Genomic DNA, 8977 nt, shown 5'->3' with positions numbered 1-8977 from the left:
CATACATGTTTTCGATGACTACGTGATAGTTCAGTGCGTAATGCTTAACGACTTAGAATTCAGGCACCGAAGACGTTTTGAACATCACGGGACATATGAGATGTTCCATGAGATGAAATTGGGATTTCAGGCTCATGCCCATATTGAGAGGTATGAGACCTCCGACAAGATTCTTTGCCAGCAAAGTAAGGGAGAGAAGCTCAATCGTAGAGCATATGCTCGGATTGTGTGGGTGCTACAATCGCTTGAATCGAGTGGGGGTTTATCTTCCAGATAAGATAGTGATTGACATAGTTCTTCAAAGTCACTACCACCAAGCTAGTGAGCTTCGTGATGAACTATAACATATCATGGATAGAGATGATGATCCGTGAGCTATTTGCGATGTTAGACACCGCGGAAGTAGAAATCAAGTAGGGGCATCAATTGTTGATGGTTAGTAAAACCACTAGTTTCAAGAAGGGCAAGGGCAAGAAGGGATACTTCATGAATGGCAAACCAGTTGCCGCTCTAGTAAAGAAACCCAAGGTTGAGCCCAAACCCAAGACTAGGTGCTTCTATTATGAGGGGAACGATCACTGAAGTGGAACTACCCTAGATACTTGGTAGTTAAGAAGGCTGGCAAAGTCGACAAAAGTATATTGGATATACGTGATATTGATGTGTACCTTACTAGTACTCCTAGTAGCACCAGGGTATTAGATAACGGTTCGGTTTCTAAGTGTTAGTAACTAGAAATTATAGTTGTGGAATAAATGGATACTAGCAAGGGTGAGGTGATGATATGTGTTGGAAGAAATTTGAAGGTTGATGTGATCAAACGTCACACGCCCCCTCTACCATCGGGATTAGTCGTTGGAAGAAATTTGAAGGTTGATGTTATTTGGTGTTTGCGTTGAGCTTGAACATGATTAGATCATGTTTATTGCAACACGATTGTTCATTTAAAGAGAATAATGGTTATTCTGTTTACTTGAATAAATACCTTCAATGGTTTGTTGAATCTCGATCGTAGTGATACACATGTTCATAACATTGATGCCAAAAGATACAAAGTAGTAATGATAGTACCAATTACTTGTGGCACTGCCACTTAAGTCATATTGGTATAAAACACATGAAGAAGCTCCATGCTGATGGATCTTTGGACTCACTCGTTTTTGAATCATTTGAGACATGCACACCATGCCTATTGGTGTAAACACATGAAGAAACTCCATGTAGATGGATCGTTTGGACTCACTTGATTTTGAATCACTTGAGACATGCAAATCATGCCACATGGGCAAGATGACTAAAGACCTCGTCTTCCTGTGATGGAACGAGCAAGAAACTTATTGGAAATAATACATTTTGACGTATGGAGTCCAATGAGTGCTGAGGCATGCAGTGGACATCGTTATGTTCTTACTTCACTGATGATTTGAGTAGATACACGTGTATTTGCTTGATGAACCACAAAGTCTGAAATATTGAAAAGTTCAAGCAAATTCAGAGTCAAGTTGAAGATCATCGTGACAAGAGGATAATATGTCTACGATGTGATCCTGGAGGTAAATATATAGCTGAGTTGCGAGTTTGGTAAACATTTAAGACAATGTGAAAATTGTTTCACAACTCATGCCACCTGGAACACCATAGTGTCATGGTGTGCCCGAACGTCATAGCCGCGCCCTATTGGATATGGTGCGTACTATGATGTCTCTTATCGAAATACCACTATCCTTTTGGGGCTAGGCATTAGAGACAACCACATTCACTTTAAATAGGGAACCATGTAATTGCGTTGATATGACACCGTATGAACTATGGTTTGGAGAAACCTAAGATGTCGTTTCTTAAAGTTTGGGGCTACGATGCTTATGTCAAAAGGCTTTCACCTGATAAGCTCAAACCCAAAGAGGATAAATGCACGGACACCCAAAACAGTTGGGTATACCTCCTATCTCAGATCCAAAAGTAAAGTGTTTGTTTCTAGAAACGGGCCCTTTCTCGAGAAAGAGTTTCTCTCGAAAGAATTGAGTGGGAGAATGGTGGAACTTGATGAGGTTGTTGAACCGTCACTTTAAAGAGAGTGTAGCAGGGCGCAGGAAGATGTTCTCGTGGCGCCTACACTAGTTGAAGTGGAAAACTGATGATCGTGATCATGAAGCTTCGGATCAAGTTACTACCAAACCTCGTAGGTTGACAAGGAAACGCACTACTCCAGAGTGGTACAGTAATCCTGTCTTGGAGGTCATGTTGTTGTACAACAATGAACCTATGAGCTATGGAGAAGCGAAGGTGGGCCTAGATTCCGACAAATGGCTGGAGGCCATGAAATCCGAGATAGCATCCATGTATGAAAACAAAGTGTAGACTTTGGAAGAACTACTTGATGGTCGTAAGGCTATTAAGTAGAAGTGGATCTTTAAAAAGAAGATGAATGATGATGGTGAATGTCACCATTTAGAAAGCTCGACTTGTTGCAAAGATGTTTCCGACAAGTTCAAGGAGTTGACTACGATGAGATTTTCTCACCCGTAGCGATGCTAAAATCTGTTGGAATTATGATAGAAGTTGCTACATTATTTATGAAGTCTTGCAGATAGGTTTTCAAAACAATGTTTCCTCCACGATTTCCTTGAGGAAAGGTTGTATGGGATACAACTAGAAGGTTTTGTCGATCCTAAGAATGCTAACAAGTATACAAGCTCTAGACATCCTTCTATGGACTGGAGAAAGCATCTTGGAGTTGGAATAAGTACTTTGATGAGTGATCAAAGCTTTTGGTTTTATACAAAGTTTATGAGAAACTTGTATTTTCAAGAAAGTGAGTGGGAGCACTATAAAATTTCTGATTAGTATATGTGGTTGACATATTGTAGACCGGAAATAATGTAGAATTTCTAGAAAGGAGTTTTTCAAAGGAAAACCTGGATTGAGATACTTGAATATTAAGCATCAAGATCTATAGAGATAGATCAAAACGCTTAATAGAACTTTCAAATGAATACATACGTGACAAGATTTTGAAGCAGTTTAAAATAGATCGGTCAAAGAAGGAGTTCTTGGTTGTGTTGTAGGGTGTGAATATTGAGTAAGACTCAAAACCCGACCACGGCAGAAGAAATAGAATGGACGAAGGTCATCCCCTATGCATTAGCAGTAGGCTCTATAGTATGTTATGATGTGTATCGCACCTGATGTGTGCCTTGCTATGAATCTTTCAACGGGTACAAAAGTGATCCAGGAACATATTACTGGACAACGGTCGAAAGTTATCCTTAGTAACTAGTGGACTAAGGAATTTTTCTCGATTACGGAGGTGATAAAAGAGTTCGTCGTAAAGGGTTACGTCGATGCAAGCTTTTAACACTAATCCAGATGACTCTGAGTAGTAAACCGAATTCGTATAACGGAGCAATCATTTGGAATTATTCCAAGTGAAGCGTGGTAGAAGCATCTATAGTATGACATAGATATCTGTAAACTACACACGGATCTGAAAGGTTTAGACCAGTTGACTAAAAACCTCTCTCACAAGCAATATATGATCAAACCCCATAACTATATGGGTGTTAGATTCATTAAAATCACATAGTGATGTGAACTAGATTATTGACTCTAGTGCAAGTGGGATACTGTTGGAAATATGCCCTAGAGGCAATAATAAATTGGTTATTATTATATTTCCTTGTTCATGATAATCATTTATTATCCATGCTATAATTGTATTCATTGGAAACTCAAATACATGTGTGGATACACAAACAACACATTGTCCCTAGTGAGCCTGTGAAGGACTAGCTCATTGATCAAAGATGGTCAAGGTTTCCTGGCCATAGACATGAGATGTCGTTTGATAACGGGATCACTTCATTAGGATAATGATGTGATGGGCAAGACCTAAACTATGAAAGTAGCATATGATCGTGTCAGTTTATTGCTACTATTTTCTGCATGTCAAAGTATATGTTCCTATGACCATGAGATCATGCAACTCCCGCACACCGGAGGAATACCTTGTGTGTATCAACCATCACGACGTAACTAGGTGACTATAAAGGTGCTCTATGGGTATCTCCAAAGGTGTCTGTTGGGCTGGCATGGATCAAGACTGGGATTTGTCACTCCGTGTGGGGGAGAGGTATCTCAGGGCCCACTCGGTAATACAACATCCCAACAAGCCTTGCAAGCAATGTGACTAAGGAGTTAGTCACATCATCTTGTATGACGGAACGAGTAAAGAGACTTGTGGGTAACGAGATTGAACTAGTTATGGAGATACTGATGATCGAATCTCGGGCAAGTAACATACTGAAGAACAAAGGGAACAACATACGGGATTAACTGAATCCTTGATATAGAGGTTCAACCGATAAAGATCTTCGTAGAATATGTAGGAGCCAATATGGGCATCCAGGTCCCTCTATTGGTTATTGACCGGAGAGTGTCTCGGTCATGTCTACATAGTTCTCGAACCCGCAGGGTCTGCACACTTAAGGTTCAGTGACATTTCAGTATTATTGAGTTATGTATGTTGGTGACCGAAAGTTGTTCGGAGTCCCGGATGAGATCCTGGACGTCACGAGGAGCTCTGGAATGGTCTGGATGTTGTGATCTACCGTAGGTGCATCGTATGTGAATTAAAATTTCCTACGCACAGAACATCCAAGAACATTCTATGGAGATGGATCACAGATCGTTACCACTAGACGCGCAGTGCCGTGCAACGGAAGTAGAGTTGGGGCAGTGCGTCCGCGTGGTTCGTCTCCTACTTGTTTGTTCTCCGTCGTGCAGCCGGTCCGATCTCCTTCATGAGGCCGGTTGCCGGATCCCGCGTATAGGCTCGCCAGAGCGGCGCAAGTGCACCGCCTCTAATGGTATCCGCACGGGCAGGAGGAACACACCGTGCGGCAGACTGCTAGGTCCGATCACACGGTCGGCGCCGGGTGGAGGTGGCTATTCGCAACTCATGCGAAACCCCTAATGACGGCTCTGAAGCGATCCCTTCCATAGGTGCGCCGCACCTCCACTATATATAGGCGTCGGCGTAGGCTCAACTCTTCGGCCTCGCACGGACCCTAAAGCCCACATGTTCCTTCCCTTAAGCGCCCAATTCTTTAGGTTCTCATTCACTTGGTCGCGAGTTAGACCACGTCCAATTCGGCTAGTGGGTAGTGATATCTAGCAAGACATGCCGACTCCAAGTTTCTGATGAAGCTGGTAGGCGAACCTGTACTTCATACTTTTGTTCCCTTTGCCACACGGTATACGTTGTCGTGCTCAAGGCGATATGGTCATCCTTGTTGCCGCACAACCTCTTTCTTGTCCTGGTGAATCGGACCAGCATTCGGATTATCTCATAATCCTCATCGCATGGCCATGCTTATCCAGGTCGGATCACCGGAGGGGCCTAGAGTATATCTCTCCTGATCGGAGGGGCAAATCCCATCTTGCTCGACCATGTCTCGCAGCATGGGTCTGGACAAGCCCGAAACCTACCTTTGGAACTACCTAGTTATGGAGTAGCGTTGGGTCGTCCCAAAGCAAGTATGTCACCATCCCGAGTACATGCGACAGCTCAGGTCTTAGGACATAGAACATATGTTGTACTAGAGACTCACAGATGACCTATCGCTGCATCTCATATTTGGGTCTGTCCAACTCAGACCTTATCTTGGCTTGGATTCGACTATGTCTAATCCAACTAGATCTTTCTGAGTCATATTATGTGGCTAGCATCCAATGCTACATGGCCACTGAGACCGGACGATCCACTGTGTCGTATGCTAGTCTAACTTGTTGCGCATCCACACAACCCTTTTGACTAGGGACTCTTTAGGAGAGTCATCATACAATGCATAGTCTCACAAACAAGTCACGTGCTTGTTAATTACATATCATTGATAATGTCCAAGGACTATCTTTATTCATAAACACATAGGAAATATCATCATACATGATTGCCTCTAGGGCATATCTCCAACACCTGAGGTAAAGATTGATATGTAGGAAAGTTGCATTTGGCTTCCGGAAAATTTCAGGCATTGCCGGTAAAGTACCAGGAGTGACGAATGGGTTCTGGGGTTTTACTGGGAGGGGCCACCCACTCGGGGGAGGACCTAGTAGGCCTAAAGATGGCGCACCAGCCCCTAGTGGGTTGGTGTGGCCAGCCCAATAAGCCTATTTCAGCCAAAGTGCAAAAAGGGAAAAAAGGAAAAAGGGAAGGAGGATACCAACTAGGAAGGGAGTCCTCCACCAAACCGAATTGGAGGAGGACTCTCCTCCTTAGCTTCGGCCAAACCTCTCCTCTTGAGGAGGAGGCAAGGCAGCCCTCCCTCCTATTCCTCCTATATAGAGTGGAGGTTTTGAGGGTACGTAACACCAAAAAATATCCACGTGCTGCCCTCTCCTCCATAGATCGTCTCCCTTGTCTAGATTAGTCCGGCATTGCTTGGCGATGCCCTGCTAGATTAGTTCACCAACACCACCATCACGACGTTGCGCTGGAGAACTCATCTACCTCTCCGCCCCTCTTGCTGGATCAAGAAGGTGGAGATTGTTGACGTGCAACTATTCCCGACTTGATGCCTCCCCAGCAATGGCGCGAGAAAAGAGTTGCTTCAAGTTGCTCAACAATTAGCAATTGTCTTGCAATGGCCCACCACCGTGTGGGATCGCGGCAGTTTTCGAGGGTAGAGTATTCAACCCAAATTTGTTGGTTCGCATGACGGGAAGCGAAAGAATATTCTCAAGTATTAACAGCTGAATGTGTCAGATTCAACCACACCTGAAAGATTAGTGTCTGCAAGCAAGGTATCAGTAGCAAAGTAGTATGATAGAAACGGTGCCAGAAACGATCTGTTGACAAGGTAGACTATTCCTAACGGTTCTATCAATGGCGCCAGTAAGTTGCCCGTGGACGGGAAATATTCTTTCCCGGCAACGGTGCTAGAAAAAGTATTGTAGCAGGTAGCAGTAGAGTAACGAGTAACAGAAGTGGCAAGGAACAACAGTAGTGACAGCTGTAGCAAGTTGCAGCAGTAGCAAGTAACAGTAGTAGCAACAGTAGTGGCAGCAGCACCAAGACAAAGCAAGTAACAGTAGCAACAACAGTAGTAACAACAGCAGAGCAAAGCAAGTAACAGTAGCAGAAGTGGGACAAACTCGTAGGCAATGGATCGGTGATTCGTCGGATGACATTCATCATGCAACAGTTATAACACGGAGAGATATGTGGCTAGCTCCCGTTCATCGATGTGATGTAGGCATGCATTCCGTGTGTAGTCATACGTGCTTAGGGAAAAGAACTTGCATGACATCTATTGTCCATCCCTCTCGTGGCAGTGGGGTCCAAATGGATACTACGGGATATTAAGGTTCTCCTTTTAATAAAGAACCGGACCAACGCATTAGCACTTGGTGAACACATGAACTCCTCAAACTATGGTCATCACCGGGAGTGGTTCCGGTTATTGTCACTCTGGGGTTGCCGGATCATAACACATAGTAGGTAACTACAACTTGCAAGATCGGATCTAAAACACACATATATTGGTGACAACATAATAATTTCAGATCTGAAATCATGGCACTCGGGCCCCAGTGACAAGCATTAAGCATGGCAAAGTAGTAGCAACATCAATCTCAGAACATAGTGGATACTAGGGATCAATCCCCGTCAAAACTAACTCGATTACATGATAGATCTCATCCTACTAATCACCGCCCATCGAGCCTACGAATAGATTACTCACGAACGATAAAGAGCTTCATGGAATTGGAGAGGGAAGAAGGTTGATGATGACGATGGTGACGATCTCCTTGATCCGGAGCCCAAAACGGACTCCGGATCTGCCCTCCAGATGAAGAACGGGGTGTGGCGGCGCCTCTGGATCGAAAACGTGATGAAATCTTCTCTCTTGATTTTTTTCCGGGACAAAAGGGAATAAATAGAGCTGAGTTTGGGGGCAGCAGAGCCACGTGGGCCCCACAAGCCCTGACGCCGCGGCCTGGGGGTTGGTCGCGGCCACAGGGCTTGTGGCCCACTGGCTCACCCCCTCCGGTGGATCTTTGCGCAGGTATTTTTCATATTTTCCAGAAATATTCTCCGTAAATTTTCAGGACGTTCCGAGAACTTTCATTTCTGCACAAAAACAACACCATGGCAATTCTGCTGAAAACAGCGTCAGACTTAGTTCCGTTCAAATCATGCAAGTTAGAGTCCAAAACAAGGGCAAATGAGTTTGGAAAACTAGATACGATGGAGACGTACCAACTCCCCCAAGCTTAAAACCTTGCTTGTCTGTTCGAACTGAAAGATAAAGAAAAACTTTGACAAACTCTGTTCGATCTTGTTGTTGCAACTATGTCTAACTCATAACCAGAATTTCAGCAAGATCACAAGTTAACCACATAAGCAAGTGACACAAAGGTCTTATGGTAAACTAATATCAATGGCATAATCAGCTAGCGAGAAAATAATAATGAGTTTCAGATACCAACAATTCAATCAAAACAAGCATGAAGCAATATGAATAGGTGGTATCTCGCTAGCTCTTTCTGAGACCGCAAAACATAAATGCAGAGCACTTTCAAAGATCAAGGGCTGACTAAACATTGTAATTCATAGCAACGAAGATCCAGTCATAGTCATACTCAATATCAATCAAAGCAAAGCATAAAAAATGACACAGGTGCTCTCTAATTGGTGCTTATATAAGAAGAGGATGACTCAACAGGAAAATAAATAGACATGCCCTTCGCAGAGGGAAGCATTGATTTGCAGAGGTGCCAGAGCTCATGCTTTGAAAACAGAGATAATAATTTTGGGTGGCATGCTTTCATTGTCAACGCAATGACCAAGGGTTCTCAATATCTTCCATGCTATTTATGTTATAAGCGGTTCCCAAATAGAAAAGTAAAGTTTTAACTCCCCACCACCAATCAATCACACTCCACGGCTAGCCGAATCCCCGGGTACCGTCCATAC

This window comes from Hordeum vulgare, chromosome 2H (assembly GCF_904849725.1).
Source record: "Hordeum vulgare subsp. vulgare chromosome 2H, MorexV3_pseudomolecules_assembly, whole genome shotgun sequence".
NCBI lineage: Eukaryota > Viridiplantae > Streptophyta > Magnoliopsida > Poales > Poaceae > Hordeum > Hordeum vulgare.
This window is presented reverse-complemented; position numbering follows the sequence as displayed.